This window comes from Pteropus alecto, unplaced genomic scaffold (genome assembly GCF_000325575.1).
Source record: "Pteropus alecto unplaced genomic scaffold, ASM32557v1 scaffold7, whole genome shotgun sequence".
Classification (NCBI taxonomy): domain Eukaryota; kingdom Metazoa; phylum Chordata; class Mammalia; order Chiroptera; family Pteropodidae; genus Pteropus; species Pteropus alecto.
Genome location: NW_006494614.1, coordinates 39,320,904 through 39,345,192, shown reverse-complemented (window position 1 = coordinate 39,345,192; position 24,289 = coordinate 39,320,904). Strand labels below are relative to the sequence as shown.

General features: G+C 31.1%; 1 protein-coding gene and 1 long non-coding RNA gene across 5 annotated transcripts in view; one reads left to right on the top strand and one right to left on the bottom strand.

Moving 5' to 3' along the window:
• The window catches only part of SUPT3H (SPT3 homolog, SAGA and STAGA complex component), a 421,152-nt gene that overhangs the window by 353,010 nt on the left and 43,853 nt on the right, over nt 1-24,289 (bottom strand). The gene's annotated exons all lie outside the window — the stretch shown is intronic.
• Nucleotides 18,672-24,289, top strand: part of LOC112474619 — a 45,053-nt gene continuing 39,435 nt past the window's right edge. The window contains exons 1-2 of the long non-coding RNA XR_003044495.1: nt 18,672-19,108; nt 19,310-19,432. This is a non-coding gene — a long non-coding RNA (uncharacterized LOC112474619). The remainder of the gene's footprint in view (nt 19,109-19,309; nt 19,433-24,289) is intronic.

Sequence of the window (24,289 nt, the reverse complement as noted above, 5' to 3'; positions counted from 1 at the left end):
AAGGTAAGACCTGTGATAATTTGAAGGATGACCAGGACTTCAGAAAGTGGAGACAAGGAAACCATTATAGATGAAGGATTGAACAGGAGTAAAACACAGAAGACAGGGAGCAAGGAATAAGTTTGGGAAATGATGCCTAGTATCTTTACCTAAAATAAGCATTTAACCTAAGAGACGATATATAGGTATGAAAGAGGTTTGGAAAGATTAATATGGTAGCAAAAATACAAATAAAGTATTAGAGTGGATAAACGTGGAGACAGAGAAGTCAGTCAAGAGGTAGTGAAGTTTAAGGGATAAGATGAAAAAAAGAAAGGGAAAGAAATATAGGAAAACAAAGAACTGACAATCTACTAAAATAAAGGAGTCAAAAAGCAGAATTGCAGAATCTGATGACTGGAAGATGATGTCATTAAGAAATGATGCTGTCATCAAGAACTGCAAATTGGAGCAGCCACTACGGAAAACAGTATGAAGGTTTCTCAAAAAATTAAAAATGAAACTACCATATAACCCAACATCCTATTTCTGGGTATTTACTCAAAGAAATTCAATCGGAAAAGATATTGTATCCCTACGTTCATTGCAGCATTACTTACAATAGTCAAGATTTGACAGCAATCTAAGCATCCATCAAGAGACAACTGGATAAACGAGATGTGGTATATTTATACAATGGAATATTATTTGGCCATAAAAAAGAATAAACTTTATCATTTACAACGATATATATGGACCTACAGGGTATTATGCTAAGTGAAATAAGTCAGACAGCAAAAGACAAATACCACATGATTTCAATTATATGTGCAATCTAAAAGACAAAATCAACAACAACAACAACAACAAAACAGAAACAAACTCAGATACAGAGAATAAACTGAAAGTTGCCAGTTGGGAGGGGGGTTGGAGGTCTGAGTGAAAAAGAAGACATTAAGTACAAATTGGTAGTTACAAAACAGTCACGGGCATGTAAAGTAGGAATACAGTCGATAATATTATAACAATGTATGGTGTCGGGTGAATACTCTTTGGTTGTTTGTTTGTTTACTAGACTTATGGGTGGATCACTTTGTAAGTTATATAAATGTCTAACCACTATCTGTACACCTGAAACTAGTGTACTATTCGATGTCAACTATAATTGAAAAATATTTTTTAGTTAAATAAAAATATAAATTTTGTTTTCTAAATAACAATTATATATAAGTTTTATAATCAGGGAAAACAAATTCTTTTTAATTTTTAATTAATTAAATGAAGAAAAAGCAGGGAATCGAGAGAATTGGAAATGTTTCACGGTTAATTCCCAGACATCTGTGCCTTGATCCACCTATAACATATCAAAAAAATCATTTACAAAAATCAGAAAGGAGTCTTGCAAAATGTATCGTAACACAACATAAAAAATATTTATTAAAATGTTATCTAACTCTTAATGACAAATAACTCAAAAGTCCATAACAATACATTGTAAAACATAGACAGCAACTAGGTCTGCTCAAATAAGAAAAATAAATGACTGAAAGTTACCAACATAGTAATTAATTTATGAAGTGATAAAATCTGAAAGTAACATATATTGCAAACTAAATTAATTTTTCGTAAACTTTTCCTCCAGAGTATAAAATTTATATCAAAATGTTTTGAGTTTCCAGTTTTATCTTAAATTTTCTGTTAACTTTACCTTGATCTCACAATAGAACTGTGTTTGTAATTATTAAAAATTACTTACTTAGAAATTAAAACTGATGCTTTGAAAATATGGCCCGTTTTATTCTTGTGGCTTTTTATTATCCCTGGCATAAAGACATAAAGCCACAGAAGTACAAAGTTTAAAAAGCATCAAAATAAATAAGAATATTTTATTAGTAGAATTATTGAAACAATATTAAATTAATGACTATTTAAAAACAAAAGCAGTAATAGGCCCTAAATAAGCAATCTCTGAAAGAAATCTTAAAGTAAATGAAGATCTCAAATACAAAAAAGGCTTTATACACATGCATACACAAACGCATGCACACACACATACCCATGGACACACAAACATGTTGCAAAAACTAGAGAAGTAAAAGTTCAACCATATGAAAAACGCTATAATACCCAAAAGGAGAAATATTATACAATCACTAAAAATAATGTTATATTTTGAATATATTTAGAAAACAGATATTAACTAAAAAATTTAAATAGCAAAATCATGTACTTATGCACAAATATGTATGTCTCAAATACATACAAAAAAGAATTATTTAAATTTTTATCTCTATGAAAAAGAATTACAAGTATTTTTATGCTCTTTATATTGTCCAACATTTTGTCATTTTTTCAATTAGTATACAAACGTGATTTACAACAAAGCATAACAATGATGAGTTCTGATGAAAGTGGCCCTTTGGCTAATAAACAGGCATTGAAAATGAAACAGATCCCCAACTGTCTTTTCTTACACAGTAACTGTACCAAGAATAACATCTTTTAAATGTAAAAAGAGATAACCAAAAGCTTCAATTAACCTACCCCACAGCCTACTGCAATTGAACTTTATGATTCTCTTTCTTATACAAGTCTTATAAAAGCTAAGAATAGACCTATTGTTTGAATCATCCTCTTCCCCTTCCTACATATAGGCGTTGAGTCAACTCCTAACAATCCTCCAAATTCAGCTATCTTTCACCAATTCTGAATAACTTTCACTGAACCCTCTAGTCTGACTGAAAAATTACCCTTTTCTACCACTACCTAGTATCCTGTTTATACACTTACGTAGTATTTAACAAAGTATTTTATTCATTGATTTATTTGTGTGCTCCAAATTCAACATGTCAACTATTCCTTATTCAACTCTGTAGTCTAAGTACTAACACAAAGTGTAATATGTAATTATTGTTTAATAAAAGCTAATAAAATGAATAAATGAATGAATGATACTGAACTTTTAAATTCCATGTTTTAAGACAGTGCTATATATAATGTTGTTGTAAAAAAAAGACTCTGACTTCCAGTTTCCAGATGACATATAAAGGGGTTGGAAATTATCACTTGCTTCCTCAAGACAAGAAAAAAAACACAGATAAAAGCTCAAGGCAGCCAAGCCTTAGGGGTTCCCCCCCACATTCCTGTGTTTTACCTTTCAGAGACCCACCAGGTTCTCACGGTGAGTGTCAGAGAAAAATCTCTTCTAGGAGAGTGGGCCCATTGTGAAAAAGCCCCAGAGTATTCTGTTCTGCTAAACAAAAACTAGCCCTTTGGGAAACTAATCAACTTACATTACACCAAAGACTAACTGCCTTGGAGAAAGGGAAACACTTAACTCCAGCACCCATTATCTTTGGCATGGGAGGAGGGATGCATACTCAAAGACAGCAGGAGAAACAAAAACAAGGACACTAGAGGAAATTTTAGTCTCTAACATTATGGCTAAAGCAATAGTAAACACAGTCTAACTTCAAGCCTGATAACCATAAAAACCTCACACTGAAGGTCTATCTATCTCAGTTTCTTTCCACATACATCGCATATGACTTTCAACAAAAAATTACAAGGCATGCTAATTAAGAAAAACACAAGTCTGAAGATGAAGAGATAAAGCAAGCATGAGAATTAGATTCACATATGGCAGAAATTTTGCAATTATCAAACAGAAATTTAAAATAACTATGACTAGTATGCTAAGGGCTCTAATGAAATAAGTGAACAACATGTCAGAACAGATGGGTAATATAAGCAAAGAGATGGAAATGCTAAGAAAGAAGCAAAAGAAATGATTTTTTAAAAGAAAATGCTAAAAAAAAATCAAGCCACTATAAAAGAAAAAGATGTTTATGAGATCATCAGTAGACTGAAATGGTAAAGAATCACAGAGCTTGAAGATCTGTCAATAAATGTCCAAAACTGAAAGGTAAGAAGAAAAAAATGAAAAAGAAAAGAACATTCAATTGTGGGGAAATTATCCAAAAGTAATATATGTGTAGTGTTAAAGAAAGAGGAAAAGAAGATATACTTGAAATAATAATGGCTGAGAATTTTCCAAAATGATGGACACCAACCACAGGTCCAGAAAGCTCAAAGAACACCAAGCAGAATAAGTATCAAAATAATGACACCTAGGCATAATATCCAAATTGTAGAAAAGCAAAGACAAATAGAAAATCTTGAAAGAAGCTAGGAAAAAAAAACAAACAAAAACTATACCTACAGAGGTCAAGGAATTACACTGCACATCTGTTCAGAAACTATGCAAGCAAGAAGAGAGATGAGCAAAATATTTAAAGTGTTGAAAGGGAAAAAAAAAAACAACATAGATTTCTGTGTCCAGCAAAATTATTCTTCAAAAGTGAATGAGAAAAGGACTTTCTCATGCAAAATAACTTGAGAAATTCATTACTAGTAAACCTGCCTTACAAGAAATCTCAGAATTCTTCAAATAGAAAATATTTCAGAAACACAGATTTGTATGAAGAAACAGCATAAGACAAAAAATAAAGGTAAAATACTTTTAAAATTCTATTTATTAATGGATCTTTATTCTTAACAGAAAATAGTTCAAAATAGCAATAATGTATTCAGTGATAATAGCTTATAAGTAAAATAAATGTCAGCAATGCTATGAGGAAAGTGTACTCTTTTCTAAGATACTTGTACTACCCAGGAAGTCATATATAGTGTTATTGTGAGTGGATTTTAAATAGTTTTAAGAATATATTCCAAACTCTAGAATAACGGCTTTTTAAAAAGTTTAAAAAAAAAAAGTATAATTGACATATTAAAGGAGAAAAGAAAATGGAATCATATATGATGCTCAATTAAAAGCAGGAAAGGCATAAAGAATGGAAGTAATAAAAAAAGAACAAGGGAAATGATAGAGAAAAGTTACAAATAGGACAGATACTGATAACAGAGACAATAAAATGTAGTAAACATTGCTAAGCATGTCACTTAAAATGGAGTCGGGAGGCCACTGAGCAATTGAGGCCCGTGCACATCTCATATTTCAGTTCTCAGAACTGCTTTGAAGTTGCTGATCTATAGCTAAACTTAGCTCAAGGCCAAACCATAAACATAATGTATCAAGGACCACTGCATGGACATATATGGACTTTACTTCCTCCTTACCACAGCAACCAGACCATTTATAGTCTTCACTTTAAAAGAAGCCAATCCCTATTAACCCAGCCAGCATACTTCATTTACATAAAGAACCTAAAAGAGAACTGCATCTATGTTTTTGCTTTTATAAACTCTGACTTTCTTTGTTCTCTCTGGAGTGCAATTAGGGTTGCTACCTATATTTGTGTGTCCCAGATTACAATTCCCCACTTCTATTTTTCCTCCTCAAATAAATGCATTTTATTTTTTATTACAGCCTTTTTTTTTCCCTTTGCTTTTGGTTAACAACATTAATACCACTAGATCAAGAAACACATGGATGAAAGAAAACTTAACAAGTTTAACAATATCTCAAACTAAATAAAAGGGAAAATACAACCCATCAAAATTTGCATATGTAGAAAAAGAAGTGTTTAGAGAGAAATTTATTGCAATTATATGTATATATTAGGAAAAAAAAGAAAGATTTAAAATCAATAATCCAAGCTTCCATGTTAAGAGAGTAGAAAAAGGACAAATTAAACCCAAAGTAGGCAGAAAAAATAAAATTTAGAGCCAAAATCAAAGAAACTGAAAACAGGAAATCAACAGAAAAAAATAATGAAACCAAAAGCTGGTTCTTTGAGAAAAATAAAATTTAGAAACCTCTAGTTAGGTTTTTTAAGAAAAAGACAAATTACTAATATGATAAATGAAAGAAGACATCACTACCTATCACATGGACATTCAAAAGGATAATAAAGGAATACTATGAACAATTCTATGCCCCAAAATTTGATAACCTAGATAAAATGGACCAATTCCCTGAAAGACACAAGCTACCAAAACTCACACAAGGAGAAATAGATAATCTGAATAGGACTATATCTGTTATATTTTTTTCCATTTTTTTAATTACGTTTATTGGGGTAACATTGGTTAATACAATTATATAATTTTCAAGTACACGTTATAATTTGACATCTATATATTCTATTGTGTAATTACCACTCAAAGTCCAGTTTCTTTCAGCTATCATATATTTAATCCCCTTTATCCACTTCACCCTTCCCTTACCCCCTATATTTGACCCCCTTTACCCCATCTACCTCTGCTCTCCCCTCCCCCACCCCATACCCTCTGGTAACCACTAAGTCCATTGTCAATGTCCATGAGTCTCTGTTTGTCCTGTTCGTTTGTTGCTTTTAGGTTTATATCCCACATATAAGTGATATCATGTGATTTTCAACCTTTTCTATCTGGCTTATTTCACTTAGCATGATTATCTCGAGTTCAAGGGAAGTAAAAGCAAAAATAAATGAATGGGACTATATCAAACTAAAAAGCTTCTGTTCTGCAAAAGAAACCATCAAAAAGGTAAAGTGACAATCATCTGAATGGGAAAATATGTTTACAAGCAACACCTCCGATAAAGGCCTAATATCCAAAATATACAAAGAACTCATATGACTCAATAACAAAAAAAAAACGATCCAATCAAAAAATAGGCAGAAGACTTGAACAGACAATTCTCCCTAGAGGACATACAAATGGCCAACAAATATATGAAAAGATGTTCAACATCGCTAGCTATTAGGGAAATGCAAATCAAAACCACAATGAGATACCATCTCACACCTGTTAGAATAGCTATACTCAACGGGACAAGTAATAACAAATGCTGGAGAGGATGCGCAGAAATAGAGACCTTCGTACACTGCTGATGGGACTGCAAATTGGTACAGTCACTATGGAAAACAATGTGGAGGTTCCTCAAAAAACTAAGAATTGATCTACCATATGATCCAGCAATCCCTCTACTGGGTATTTACCCCAAAGACTTGAAAGCCCATATCCAAAAAGATATATTTTTTGCACACCGATGTTCATAGCAGCATTAGCCACAGTGAAGAGGACATGGAAGCAGCTGAAGTGCCCTACAATAGATGATTGGCTAAAGAAGCTGTGGTACATATATACAATGGAATATTACTCATCCATAAGAAGAGATGATATATGGCCTATATCTATTTTTTTAAATTGAATCAATAATTAACAACCTTCCAAACCAAGAAGCACTAAGCCTAGATGGTTTTACTGGTGAATTCTAGCAAATATTTATGTAAGAAATTCTCTACAATTCTGTACAATCTAATCCAGAAGGAATACTTCCTAAGTCATTCTATGAAGCTAGCAATATCTAATACCAAAAGCAGACAAAAACTTTATATGTATGCAAACATACAGAATTATCTTCCATGAACATAGATGCAAAATATCTTACACAAAATATTAGCAAATCAAATCCAATAATACATAGAAAGAATTATATGCCATGACCAAGTGGGATTTATTCCAGATATCCAAGACTCGTACAACTTTTGAAAATCAACTGATAAAAGCAATCATATCAATAGGCTAAGAAGAAAAACCATGTGTTCCTATCAATAAAGAAAAAGCATATAATAAAATCCAATACCTATTCATGATAAAAAATTGTCAGTAAACTAAAAATAGAAGGGAACATCCTCAACTTGATAAAGAACATCTGCAAAAAACATACAGCTAACATCATACTCAGTGGGGAGAAAATAGATGCTTTCCTCCCTAAGATCAGTAACAAGTTATCAGTAATTTAAACTTCATTAAAATGAAAAACATCCACTGTAATAACCCAATGTAAAAACCTAAGGAAAGAAAATAAAAAGTATAAAGATTGGAAAGGAAGAAATAAAACTGTTTACAGATGACATGACTGTCTATGGAGAAATCACAAAGAATCGACAAAAAACTCCTGGAAATAAGCGAATAATAGCAAAGTTATAGGATATAAGGTTAATATATGAAAGTCAATTACTTCCCTATATACCAGCATCAATAATTGAAATTAGAAAATTTTTTTAAAATAATATTTACACTGGCACGATAAAAATAAATACTTAAGTATTAATCTAACAAAACATGTAGAAAATCTGTATGAGATAAACTGAAAAATTGATAAAGAGATCGAAGATCTAGATGAATAAAAAAAATCCTGTATTCACTGATGGAAAGACTCAATATTGTTAAGATGTCGGTTTTTTCCAATTGGATCTATAGATTCAATGCAATCCCAATGAAAATCTCAGCAAGTTACTTTGTGAATATAAACAAACTGATATATCACTATAACATAATAAAGCTAAAGTAATCAAGACACTATGGTATTGGCAAAAAAAACCAGACATCTAAATCAATGGAATAGAGAGCCCAGAGAGAGACCCAGACAATACAGTCAACTGACCTTTGCCAAAAGAGAGAGAAAATCTAATGATTAGTCTCAACAAATGGTGCTGTAATAACTGAACATCCCAAGGTTCATCTTTCACAAAAAAAAAAAAAAATGAACTCAAAATGAATCATAAACCAAAATGTAAAATTCAAAACTATGAAATTTATATGTGAATATAAGGAGAAAATCTAGATGACCTTGGGTTTGGAAAAAGTTTTTAAGATACAGTACCAAAAGTATCATACATGAGATTTAAAAAACTGGTAATTTGGACTTCACTAAAATGAAAAACATCCAATGTGCGAAAGATACTGATGAGAATGAAAAGATAAGTCACAGATTGGGAGAAAATATTTGCAAAACACGTAGCTGGTCTGGCGGCTCCTTAAAAAGCTACACAGAATTACTATATGACCCAGCAATTCCACTCTTAGGTTTATACTCAAAAGAATTGAAAACAGGGACTCAAACAGATACTTGGTACACCCAGGTTCAACTACAGCATTAATTACAAGGGCTAAAAGGTGGAAACGACCTATGTCCATCAACAAATGAATATATAAACAAAATGTAGTATATACAAAGAACTCTTAAAACTGAACAATTAAAAAAAAACAAAAATAATAAAAGCAGGTGAAAGATCTGAAAGGACACCTCCCAAAGATGATATATAGATGACAAATAAGCATATGAAAAGATGCTCAACAGAGTTTATCATTAACGATTTGCAAATTAAAACAATGACAAGATATCACTACATACCTATTAGAATGGCTGGAATTCAAAACACTGAGAAAAACAAACGCTGACAACTATGTGGAGCACCAAGCGCTCTTATTCATTAGTGGTGCAAATGCAAAATGATACAACTACTTTTGGACAACACTTTAGCAATTTCTTACAAAATTAAATGTAGTCCTGCGAAACAATCTAGCAACAATGCTCCTAAGTATTTACCCAAATGAGTGGAAAACTTATGTCCATACAAAAACTTGCACTAAAATTTAGAGCAACTTTATTCATAATTGCCAGAAACTGAAGCAACTGAGATGCCCTTCAAAAAGTGAATATAGTAAATATATAAACAAACTGCTATATCCATACAATGAAATATTATTTAGCAGTAAAAAGAAATTAGCCATTAAGCAATAACCAAAAAAAAAAAAAAACACATGGAAGAACCTTAAAAGTGAATACTGCTAAGTCGAAGAATCCAATATGAAAAGGCTACACTTTGTATAATTCCAACCATATGACATTCTGAAAAACAGAATACTATACAAAGAGTAAAAAGACCAGCTGCTAAAACAGTTAAGATGTTAAATGTCATATTATGTGTATTTAAACAAAATTTCATAGGGACTTTTAGAAAAAGCTATTCTGTTTGATACTACAATAGTGGATATGTAACGTTATACAACTGATGAAACCTACAGAACAGAAATAATGACTCAATGTAAAATACTGACCTCAGTTAACAATAGTGTATTAATATTGGGTCATCAATTATAACAAATGTAGGACATCAATGCAAGATGTTAATAATAGGGAAACTGAGGTCTGGGGGGTGGTATATTGGAAGTCTGTACTTTCTGTTCAATTTTTCTGTAAAATTAAAACTGCTCAAAAGACAAAACCTGTTAATTTTTTTAAATGGCTATTTTTGACATTTTCAATAATAAATTGTAAAACGATTTCATGTAGTGAAAAACTACATTAGCAATTCTACTATATACATATATCAATTATATTGTATTCTTCCTATTACTTATAATGATTTATGTGTCTTGTTTTATAATTAAGTACTGAGAAAAAGGGAGAGGTGTTAAAACAATCATGTTAGAACTTTATCATAAATGAAGGCTAACAGGCAATGACCATAGCTTCTAGGGGAGAAACAAAGGAAGAAGACTGCTCTTTTGTGAAGAAATTATGAGATTTATATAATAACAATTTTTCAACTGTCTCATCCTCATGTGCAATAACTGGAATTGTTTAAATGACCATAGATAAAATAGGTATTCAATAATATGAATTGTAAACTTTTGCTTAAAGCCATCTCTTTTACATATATAGCTCATTTATTTACATCCTTTAGTATTAATACACTAAAGTTCTCAAATTCGGATCAGAATATGGGTTTATTTGCTCTTTATCAATAAAAAAAAAAATGGTTGCTTTTCCTGTTCAGTTGATATAATCACTACCATCATCCAATAAATAATACTGAGTCTACCTAACGTAGGTGGATTCTCAGAACTAATTTATTTTGGATGGTGGGTACAATGATTATTCTGCAGATCAAGTAATACCAAAAATAATTAATTCCTTTTTCTACTCAAATTTAAAAATAAATGAAAAAGAAAAATTAGCTCATCACAAGCACTAATCGGACTTCTGCTAAATATTTTATGCTTGGCATTAAACCCAATGAATTCTGAAAAAAGAAAACATTTCTCTGGATAAAAGGTATAGAAATCTTAGTATCGATTAATAATAATGAACAACTAGATAAATACTTAGATTTGTGATAATTTAGATATAGACTATAATCAAGATTATTTATTTGTATTCCAACCATTATCACTAAAAGGATTTTAGGGTGGCTTCTAAAACTATTCACAATATATAATTACATGATCAAGTTGAAACTGCACTATTCAATTCAACAAAACAGTTACAAAGCACCAAAGATGTGATCTTTCAAATAACAATAAACAAAACAAAATGGATTTTATAAATACTTTCTTTTAATTCCATTGTAATATGTAAATTAAAAGTTTGGTCATTTTTCAAACTTTCTTGCCTTTTCTATAAAAGAAGATATCCACAAATTTCTACATAATGAAGTATAGGTGGCAGGAGTGGGCAAACCACGGCAGGTCAGCTGCCTGTTTATAAAGTTTTACTGGAACACAGCCAGACACATTTACTTACTTATTGTCTAATTTACTTACTGTCTGCTCTCAGACTACAATGGCAGAGCTGAGCAGTGAACAGAGATCCTATGTCTCACAAAGCCAAAAATATTTACTATTTGGCTCTCTATAAAAAAACAGACTCCAGTAGGGTATTTACCAGTATAACACAAATTCAGAATAATTTGCATATAGAGATGTAGGCTTCTGCTCATTAAATACTTCTTGAGAGAGTAAAACTGAATAATATAAACAATTTAGTACAAGTAGTACAACCCAGTTGTATGAATTTAACGTGAATGAACGTTTTAAGGTACTTTTATAAATTTTAAAAGCATCCAGTTAAGAATAAACAAATGTCACAGTAATAACATGATGGTTTTGATCTTCTACAAATCTCTAGCTTATTGGTCTAGACTTGAGTTACTATAACACAAATGTTAAACTTTTAAAGTTGGTATTTGCAAAAATATTCTACCATTTCCAATTTATTCTTGCCATGTGTAAATTTGTGAAAATTACCTGTTTTACTGTGAATAGAACTTAAATGCAAAAAGTAAAACTATCAACTAAAATCTAAAATTGCTACATATAGCCCAGCCTGTTAATATTCGCTTACTTTTTTTAAAAGTGACTATTTTTACAAACAAATGAAATTTCATTTATTATATACAAATAAATGAAATTTTCCCCATCTAATTTCACTTTGATACCAAATCCCTATACTCCTTTTTCTACATAATGCTTCATATTTCAGAATTCACTATTTAAGGTGGAAAATAGTAAAATGAACGCCTGTATACCCTTTGCTGGATTCACCAATTATTAGCATTTGCCACATTTATTTTATGTATGTACTTGTTTAAGCATTGTACTAACTTCATGAACATAATTCATCACGCACTTTAAGAATATTTTCCTATCATATATGCGCAATAGCATTAACATCCTTAACAAATATTCCATAGGATGACTGATATTCAGTACATATTCATTCCATTTCCTCAAACATCCTAAAAATAACTTATGAAGCTTTTTAAAAAATCTAGCATCTAATAAAGGTTCACATACATGACCAATTTCTGAGAGGTGAGGGTCAAATTTTTCATTAAACAATCTTTTTCTGTATACTATGTTGTCTCTTCTTTTCAATAACTTGTTCTCTGGAAAAGCTGTAGGAACACAATTTCCCCGCTACTTTCCTGCCAGAACCATTCAGCAATGGAAGAGTACTACGATAAGTGAGGAGGAAATTGAATTTCCAATTATCTCAGTAGATTCTGTTTTCCCTATGAAAATACCTAGAATGAAACTGTAATCTTATCTTAGCTAGTTACAATTTTTTAGAAATATATACCTAACCAACATTCATTGATCATCAAGTGAAAAGTCTTGTGACTAATTACCTGCCAGCACTCAGGAAGTTAAGCTTTAATACTAATAACTTATTACTAACAACTTAAGCTTCAGGGATAATTATCCAAATGTATTTTATAAAAAGAAACATTTTATAAAAGTCTAAACAGAGCTCTTTTCTGATCACTGAAAAAGCCAGTTTTAGAAGACTAAGCATACTTTTTTTAAACATATAGTCAATTCTACAGTTCACTAATAAATTTTTAATCATCCAATAAAAAGATGGCTTACATATTATGCTTATGTATTAAGAAATTGACTTCTTTGGCCATTTGTTTCAATGCTTTCATACTTTTACTAAAGTGTAAAACTTACATTTTAAACAATGCTTTATTATATCATTATTAAAAAAAATGTACTTCTGAAGATCCAGAACTACACATTTTTCCTTACAATTAACGTAATTAAAGTATATGGATATTTTAACATTCTCTCTTAATCTACTTGATTTTAAAATTCAATTTGGAGCAATTTTTGACTACTAAACTATCTGAGAAATTGAGATTTCCAATGAATACTGTCAAATTTATAAAAACAAAAAGATCAGTATTCTAACAATTCATTTTCAACCTATTTTCTATATTGTTAATTATGACTGAATTCAGAATATTTTCCAGTGTAAATTATTAATACACAAGGCTTAACAAATAGAGACCTAAATCTGCAATCGCCTTTACTGAAACCAGTGAAAAATCTATACACAGCAATGAAACTGGCATGCAAATAAAAGAACTGTCAAGACATGTATCCCTAAAAATAAGCCTACAATAACTATTTTAAAGGCTGTGTGTGGTCTCACCCATATATTTTGGCAAGATGCACTTTCTCCAACCACAGCTAGATTCATCCAAAAGCAGTGGCACTGGAGAGCCTCTGTCTCACCTGTCAAAGTTGAAGAACGTTGTTCCAAAGACCACCATGAGTCCATGGAGAAAAGCCACAGTGCTACAGCTGTTATTGATAAGCAGACTCTAAAGGAGAAATACTTCAAACAATTAAGCAAATCATCCTTAATAGAGATATAGACAGAGAGACAATATTTAATGTTTAAATGATGAGAAGACAAATACTATGCCATGTCTGACACAGTGGTAATTTATATATTGGAATACTAAGAGAGAGTCTTTCATAAGTAATACTGACTTTATAGTCTTTTCTATTCTTCCTCTGATAAAATTTCTATACATTGTTTATCAATTCAAAACTCTACTATGTTCCCTTATTTAAATCTTCAAAAACCTCTCTTATAAAGCCTCATAATTCATTTAAATTATCAAGGTACTAAATTCATCAAAATTGCTATAGTCTGACAGCTAAGAACACAGGAGATTTAAGATTTATAAACAGAAATCCTAAGTATATTAAAATCTGATTTTTTAAGAAGATTCCATATTTTTTCAACCACATTATAAAAGTGTTTTACATTTTTGCTTTAGACTAACCCTCCCTACAGTAAAGCATATAGACTTATCAGGTAAGCTATAGGTAGATTAACATAAATAAGAAAGAGCAAGAAAAACAATTACTTTGGAAAGAAATATGCCTCAGTGGACAATTCAAGTCTCACCTCAAACCTGGCAATAAAAGACAACTTGAAACAAAATAGAAAGAAATATATCTGGCTGGGTAAAAAGTTTAAATAATCATGATGAGTATTCATAATTTAACTTTTTTTTCCAACTAGATGACAATGTCCTCCAACCCTATTTAATACTGCAAGAATTCAATTAAAAAAAGAAAGTGGGTGTCCTTTTATGCCTTTTCCAGAAAAGTTAATATCCAAAAGGTTCTTATTATAAGACAGTTCCACCTACAACCAAGACCCTCAGCACAAAGACAGAGCTCCAAAGTACTATGATGTCCCATAGTTTCATTTACTATATTCTCTAAATACAAAGGTTCCAAAAGTATTAGTTTCGCTTTTCCCTAGATATATTTAGTACATTAGCTAGTATAGCTGGGATATTATTTTTCTTTGGTTTTGTCAGTAGCATGTTTGATATAAATTTTATTAAGTGGTAGTATATGTAACATTGCATTGTGGGTAGCAGTTTCCTGCTTTAGCCTAGCCACATCCTCAGCTGTCATATGAGCATGTTTCCCATATTTTCTGCAAGTTCTCGCCTTTTTTTCTTCTTAGAAAAATGACAGTGTTAGAAGATGAATTGTTCTAATAATTATAAGAAACATGAATTATTTATACAGCTACATTACACAAGTTACAGCTCACTCTGCACTTCGAAGACTAGTCAAAAGGGGAAAAAAAACAAATCCTCAAAATTAAAGTGTAATGTCATGTGAAACAATATGTTAAAATAAATTAAGATAGCAATAGGAATTGAAAACTGTTAAAAGAAAGAAACTCACTGTAATCAGATGCCAACACTGTCTAACAAACGAGGTGTATGTACTACTTCAGGATAGAACTACGGGTGTATGTACTACTTCAGGATATAACTACGCTTTGCCTTGAATGTTAGGTGCTTCAAACCTGCCAGGTATTCATTAGTGAAAATTAATGTCAATATCTCCTACTAGAACCTTAAGAATCTACTTTGAGACACTATAGAAATATCAAAACAGAGAAAGAGAAACCGAAAAAGCCAGGGGGAGAGAGGGAGGAACGGAGGGAAGAAAAGAGACAGAGTAAAAGAGAGGGGGCGAGCGAGGGAGAGAGAAAAGTTTAGTATTTTCTCTTTCGGTATCCAATTTCTACATAATCTCACACATTTAGACAGATCGCTGCTAATACTAAAGAAATGAAGTTGTTTAAGCAATCATGGACATAGTGGTGCTTTGGGGTTTTTATGTAATTTAATTAAAGCAAAATGAGGAGGAAAAAATAAAAGAAAAATTCATCACAAAAAATAATGCGAAATATCTGTACACATCCACAACCACAGACATGTGCATGCAGTTGTGTACATAGACATTAACCCCATTAAAACAAGGAAGTGAAACTAATCTCTCATGATCATAAATTAAAATACTAATAAAATTATATGCATTTCACTAATGTAAAAAATTTTTAAATCATCAATATAAAACCCAATAAATATAATGTAAACTTAAAGAGCTATACATTAAATAAAAAAAAAAACCCAACAAAAAATTGTCACATACCAAGCTGAAGCAACAAATTAAGAAAGTATCTGCTAACGCCTCATAATCAGTGAGAATATTTTAAACCAAATTAGGATTTCTACAACTTATAAAATTGTTACATTAAATAATTTGTTTCTATTGTTTTCAATTAAAAAGAAAAATAGAACAGCCACAAACAGAAGTTTAAAACAATAAAAAAAAAACACATAGAAATAAGGACAATATTGATATTGATAAACTAAAACGACTGTATCTAAGTAAGATCATTAGTTCAGAAAATAAAAAAATAATTTAAAAGGTAGCAGTGAAAATATATGTAGCGTTTAAAACACTATTATACTGTTATTCAGCTAACAGCATACGATATAAAAAATTTGACTAATGTTAACAAATTTAGTAAATACAAGGTAATGGGGAAGCAAGATAACTAATTTCTTTACTTTTTGAAATTAATTTCAAGTTCAGAGCTATATTTCATTTCCATGGCATTAAAATGCATAATTTATACAGCAGACCTAAACTTGTTACTTACTTCAACATAGCAAATACGAACATAATCCCCAAAAAGGATGAAGTTTTGAGGGTCTTTGAAGAACTAAGAGAAAACCCTATGGTTTCCATTTCTGATCTTAAGCATAATATAAATCCATAATTAAGAGCTTTATTTGCAGAGACTCTTCTGAGTCAGGCTTTATTCATCACATGTGATAAGTTATTTCTAATGAAACAAACTGACAATTATCAAATATATAACGCTTATCACTGTTGTTTTTCAGTTTTTACCATGAAGTTATATTTGCTCTAAAGAAAATATATTTTCAATTTAGAAAAAAAAAATTATGGATAATGAATATACAAACTTTAAAGCACATGCATGCCTTCACTATCTTTCTCCTGCCAGAATTTGACAGGCCTCACATGAAACAGACAGGGCATATTCAGCAATATCTACTAAACTCTTATGCAATAAGAGTGATTAACCTGACCTAAAAATTATGTGCAGGAGAGTTACCTGCAAAAAGAGAATAAAAAGTTAAAAAACACACAGATGTTAAAAATCATTCAAATACATTAAAGTCAATTTGGAGGGCCAAAGTACACATAATTTTTAAAAATTTTAAGGAAGAAAATATTTAGCAAAAAGTTGGGCTTGTAAGATGTCAGAGAATCCTTATGCAGATACTAAAACCTCATTTTAAAAGAAGAAAAGCATTTAATTACCATACTACAGCAGCTACCTACATTTTTTCAATTGCCTGATTCTGCTACTATTATATATGCATATGGAACTACGTTTGGAAATTCCACAAATTACACAAAGTCTTCCTTTAATTTACTTTTTTACATTGATTAGAGATATGGATCACACCAGTCCACCTTATTTATTAAAGAGAATAAGTGAATAACTTTTCTCTCTTGCATGAATAATTATGTGTCAAATGAAAGTGTTTACTTTTCAATGTAAAATATGTTTACATACACAATAAGGTATAAGTCTATATTTAAAATAAAAACTAAAATGTAACATGTCTGTACATTTATCTTTATCTAATATAAACCAAAAAGAGATAATGAACTGTGCTAAGAAGTCCACAGGCAAGGATATTTTGGCTCCAATACCTTCCTTAGTTTCCAAGCCCTTATCCCATTATACACCCCAAATAATGTTTTGTAATTTACTGTCTCCGCCCACTCTCCCAATCATTTACTTCACGCCAGTCCCAGTTACTATCACACTAGGAATAAGTCTAACATGCAAATTAAGAGCGGCGTGGTAAATGGAAAAAAATGCCTAGAAAATTGGTCTGTTCAGTTTTATAATTTTTGATGAAAAATACCCCATCACTCCCAACTGATGAAAACAGGAAGCTCTATTCATAAAGATGAAATTCTCTGCCTATGATATATAATCATCCTAATAAGAAAATGAGTTCTATACATACATGTCCAAAGGGGCAAAAAAGGAGATAGTTTCCCAAAGATGTTTCCAATTTTCTTCTGAATCGGAATTAGCAAATCGAGACGACTAACATACTCTGTCTGTGTGCATTATTTCTTACTACACACAGTAATTTATTTCAAAGCTTTCATTATAAACAAAAAATACAGCTTCTGTTAACCCACTCCATTCTGAGCTTATAAAATCTAATATTGAAAAATCTAAACTATAATATAAAAATTTTACTTTACATATGTATAAGATCTGCTATCGAAGGCTCTGTTAAAATCCAGATAAACTATTTAAAGAACTATACAAAATGAATACAATTCCTTGAAAAATAAGTCATTACAAGCATAAAGAAAACTAAGATTCATCCAATAAACTGTTACAATTCTTGTCATTCATTTTTATAAATCCTCAAACTAGTCATAAAATAAAGGTATACGTAACATAAATGATACTAATTACATTTAACCTTTATTGTAGGAGCCGGCATCTAATATTGATCATACATAAACTAGACAGACATGATTTAACATTTGTAAAAGGAATCCCTAGACTAACACTTTCATGACAGCCAATTACAGTCAAGCCCAGCAAGCAGTTTGCAACCAGACCTTAAGAAAGGTAAACTTTTTTACAATGAGTTACAGATTCACAAGTTTGAGAAGACAGGAAAAAGAAAAACAGAAGGACTCCAATCACCCAGCAAATATGAAGCAGACCCCAGAATGTGATACAATCCAAAGATGTAAATTATTGTAAATCATCACTGTTGTTCAGAATTTCACACAGCCTCTTGAGCCAACTTTGCTCACTTTTCCACAGACACAATAATGAACTAAATAAAAGGAGGAGGCCAAGAAAAAAAAATGGGGTGGGAGGATAGAAAGGAAAGCCCTTAACTGCAGAGTTCTGCTCTACAAATGCTTAACCTTACAGGAGTTTGGGCTCCTTCAGCATTTGTATTCTATCCAAATCCTCATGAGTCACAAAAATTAAATAGCTATATCCTTCTGGATGCCAGGAAGGGCCTTACCACAAGCCTTTTGTCAGGGAGAGAGAGAGAAAGAGAGAGCAAGAGCAAGGGGGGAAAAGCCACAGTGGTAGGCAGTCCCACTTTACTTTGAGTACTGTGAGGTCACAAACCACATGATTCTGTCTCTCCAGTAATAGTGCTTGCAAAAAAAAGGAGTTTTAAAGCTTTTGCTTTTTTGGATTGTGTGAATGCTTCATTCGCCTCACAAACAACCACAGAACCACAAGTGCGGTGCAAACTTTCTCCAGGAGGACAGCAAGAAGTCTCTGGTTTTTAAATGGTTAATCTCCGCAGGTCACTACCAGCCACCGAGACCAACAGAGTCAGTGAGTGCTCTCTAACCACAGTCTATGCAGTAATAGTAGGTCCTTCAAATATTTGCTCATTCTCTTTTTGTTTTGTTTCCTTGCTTTTCACATGTTACCAGCTACATAATTTCTTGACAGAAAAAAAATAAATATAAAGTCTATGTACTCCAGGCATACTGTAAAACTAAAACAAGGTTTGGGTATGGTTTGTATTTTCAGTTTAAGGCTGCAAGGAGAATTTACAACAGAGGGTACAAGTTCTATCTGAAAAAAAAGGAGGGACTATGGCATCAAACAGCCTCTTCAGCACAGTGACACCATGTCAGCAAAACTTCTTTTGGGGTAAGTGTTATCATATTTTAAACTCCTATAAGAGATGAACCTGTTAAACATAAAGATATGTTTCTTGCATAAACTAACTGCTAGCTTTTCCGGATAACATTATATTAAAGATCATAATAATAATGCTATTTTGTTGCACTAAAAGTTAAAAATGAAAATGCTGTACATATTTGCATTTGGCATCTGTAACTTATCTACTTCTCAGAGTAATGAGCTGAAAAAGAAAAAATTAAATTATCTCACATTAATCAAATGTTTTTTAGCATTATAGAAGTGAGGTAGTTGAAACAGTAAAAAAAAAATAGTTTAATATTCTCATTAACCCACACTGAAATAAAATGAGACATTAAACTAATCAAAGTATTATGAAGTATTCACTCCGGCAGCTCTCAATATCTGAGTAACTTCAAAAAGGAAGCAATTTTACCAAATAACAGACCACAGAATTATCTCGACATTAAGCTCTACCATGTAAAACAGAGAAATAAACCTGCAGTAAAGTTAACATTTTAACCAGCTCGACTAAAATAAATCTATTTATAATTTTAAACTGCAAAAGATAATATCTGCATAATTTTGTTACTAAACAGCTTTATATAATTGAAGCATATATTCAACTGAAATGAAATTATGATAAAGTATATAACAGCCATTTTTAAAAGGTCTTTATAGTTACATAGAATATTAAAAGTTTACAGAAGTCTTTAAAAACTTATATGCAACTGTATTTTTCTCTATAATTTTAATTTTACATCTACATACTATTATCCACATGTAGAACTTGTTATAAACAAACAGCAAACATTAAGACGTCTAGGATTCATTTACTCATATTCTTGGATCTACCAAAATGAATACCGTTTAGTCTCATGAAAAATAAAACTCCGTAAGGATACCCTGTATGATTTAAAAGAGCCATACCTGTTAAATCACGCTGAGCTTGAAAAGAAAACAGGCATAAGATAATCCTTAATATTTAATTTCAAGTTAGTGTTGATACACAAAAATAAACTACTTCAACGTTCATAAGCTGACAACGGTATTATAGCAAAATATCTAAACACTTACAAGATTTTCTTTATGATGTCCAACATGTTCCAACTACAAGGCAAGTTTATAAAATTTTCTTTTATCCTTTAAAATAAATCCTTTTGCTGTGTATACCTATATTAACTTTGCTTTATAAACTTACAACTAACGATTGGAGTTTCCTTTACTCCTCCTACTTCACACATTTTAACTGGCTACCAGAGGATCAGTCTTAGTTTAGGTCAAGAGAAATAAACCTGAAGGAGAGAAAAAGGTTTTCTTAAAAGGGTGAGGAAATATACTTTGTATTTTGCAAAAAAAAAAAGTAAAATTGCTGTAGTGACTCCCTCAATAGTTGTAAGTGGGCCCCTCAGTTATAACACATACAATATAATAATCGCAGATTTTTCAAAATTTAATGGTAGGCAATAACTGTTACTCTAAGTTTTTCTGCATTAAGAAAGCAGACCATATAGACTGCATTACAGCCCATATAATAATTATAGCTTATGCATGGGAACTTTTGCTGTTCCTGCCCAAGAGAAGAGGGAAAAAATGGTTTAAACGATTGTTACAGGGAGGGATAACTTGAAACAGGCATTTCAAGCAGTTAAGTTACTCTTTCACAATATTACTCTGTTAAAAAAAAAAAATACTTTTTTTCTAACCAGATCAGGAACAACCCAAGTTTCAAGGACTATTTCATTCTTACAAGTAAAGATATTAATATTATCACAAAGAATGTTAAAATGCTCTTTATTCTATCATATTAGGGGTCATATATCTGTAATACCCTTGAAAGCTTATTTCTACAGTAAAATTTCTAAAACTTGACCAAGTTTCTAAGCAACAAAGCATTATAGTGAACTAAATAAAGATCACCTTCTATCACGTGTCATAACAATTCTTCCTCTTCTGAAAAGTGGAATTTACCCTCTCCCACTCCCAAATAGTACTTTGGAGCCTGGATAGAGAATTTAAGATGAACCCACTACACTAAACTAATTACAGGTGGATAGTAAACATTATGTATAGGTTATCATCACATTGCAAACATCTCACCAATCTATAATCTATCTGAAGTCTAAAATCTCACTTCAGCTTTAAATTCTTATATGATTATCAAAACAACCTAATGAAATGGCAAAAGTATGTGCTCCAATTTTGTAAAATAGTTTTTAAAAGTTCAGGCTTTTCCTAAGTGAGGGACAAAGTACACACTGACCAAAGGCCGCACCTCAAAAATAATGAGTGAAAAGTGTGTGTGAAAGACAGACAGATACAGAAAGATGGACAGAGACAGGGTTTCAGTGTCCTTGCTCTCTCCGCATATCATTTATCTTAACTTAAACAAGAATTTTCAATCTGTACAACTCAAATGTTTCCATTATTTATCACAAATAGTCTGTTGAAAATGAAAGATGTGATTCATAAAGCATATTACAATTAAGAACTTATTTCTGAAAATATATTAGTTGACTGATTAAATTTCTACATAAAACCTGTCTTAACAAACCAAAGTGACTGACTGAATATGATGTGTGAACACTGATTTCCAAAATAATAGCTATGGTCCATACCAATAATAGTAATAATTTAAGTTTCAAGATTTAATCGTTGACAAAGTGTCACAACTTGCTTCTACAATAAAGATATTCCAAAATCCAGGGAGAGAATTTCAAAAGTTAAAAACACACACAGACCACTCCAACACGTATTCCAGCTAAAAATGTCAATGCAACTCCCAAAGACTCATATTGTAAATTATTTTAAATTATAATAAATAATCCTAACCTTACCAGAAAAATTGTTAGATTTCACTCTTAAATTTTAAAAATATATTAAAATGTAAAAGATTTCAAAGAAATTGCATGAAAATATTCTGTTAGTCTATATGAACCTCTTGATAGTCTCTAAATCATCAAAAAGGCATGAAATATACATGATTACATTATGATATATTTTAGTTATTTTAAAAGTAAAAATTAATATATTCAATTACACCCTTCAAACTAATCACTGATAGTTTGACCTGTTTAAATCAGTCATGCTAAAGTTAAATTCAGTAAGATAGAAATGTTCCAGTTTGTTAAAACAACACTGAAATATTTGATGGTTAAATAAACTGCAGGGGTGGGGAAAGCTAACTCATTGAAGGCACTAAGATTTTATCAAACACACAGAATTAATCTTTATTGAATAGAACCATTCACAAATCAAAACTCACTGAACTTCAATACTTTCAACCAACGCTAATCAATTACAAACCTTTTCTAGTGCTTCAAAACTCATGTGCTTTCAATTTTATACACTGGTGGTCCTCAAGTACTGCATTGGGGCTGAGTTAAGACATTCTGTATCACAACTGTTTTTTCCAACAAATATTCATCTAGAGGGCCTTTTTTTCCCTCAAGAGCTGCTCACATGAAAACTGTGGTAATATTTTTATACTGTACTTCTTTGTTGAAGCAAAAGGTTAGGGGTTACCTAAATACCTCACTGTATATACAAAAAAGGGAAAAGGTAAGTATTCACATAAAAAATTCAATGGGACTGGATTATTTATTTTTGCATTTCCTATGATTAATGATGCACCCGTGCATACTAGAAAACTGATGGCAAAACAGGGTAGCATCTCAAATTCCTCTCCAAAGCATACAAATACCAACCTTCCATGCTGTTCTAACCTTTGTTCCAGGATACTAAAATGTGACAACTCTAAGTCAATAATGAGGTCATGCTAAAGCTCCTCAAGAGCATTAAAATTGCAAATAGTATTAGCTAACAAAAGTCTTCAGAGATATTTTTACATAAAGAGTTCACTGGAAGAGTCTACCTCTGTAATGTCTTCTTTAGTGATATTACACATGTGGTCATATACCTTCAATATGAAAAAAATCCTTCCTACAAATAATAAAACTAAATGTGACAGAGCATACTTATTTTATCTAGTCATTTATCATGTAAGATCTTATTAAATGGATGCTAGAAAATCAATGCTAATTTAGGCAGAAACTTCCCAAAAGGCTACCTTAATTTTTTTTCTTATACAACTGAATTACACTAAAGATAAAATTCTACCAAAAAAAAAAGTCTGTCATTAAACTTCCAGCATTAGGATAACAATAAACTCTAATTACTTAATATCTTCTAAATAAAATATTCTAAGGTAACTGTCTAAAATATATAAAAATTCCTCATGAAATCTGAAATGTTTAATATTTTAAAGCAATGAAATATTTTAATGTAATGAAAGTATATATCTTAATACAATCTATTGCCATTTCAAAGATTATGGAATTCAGTGGACATGTATTGTGATGAATGTGTTATAATTCAAAAAAGTAATGAAGAAATTCTATACTTTAAAGAGAGTTTCCTTTATTTTTAACTACAGTTGACCATAAGCTTTTGTGCATTCAACAACACACATACATAAAACAGGCCATACATTCCCACGTAACATTTAAAAAATCTGTATAACAACTGAGATTAAGTGCTTTTTTATTACAATGAATACGATAACTTCACCTAATGTTGAATTCTTAGGAATTTCCTCGCCTTTATACTATTTATTAAGGACATAGAATTCAAGGTTTGTAACAGTGTTAGATGGATATAAGCAACACCACATTAACCATTACAGGGTTTATTGTTATTGTTGAATAGGATGTTGACTCTAAAGCATATTTTTTCATAAACATGCTTTCTTCTACTAATAAATAAAAAGCTCATCAGTAACCATGATATATAAAATAATTCCAAATAAGATGAGTTGTAGAATTAAAAGAGTCCTTAAAGGCGAGTTGCCACAAAAGCATTTAATAC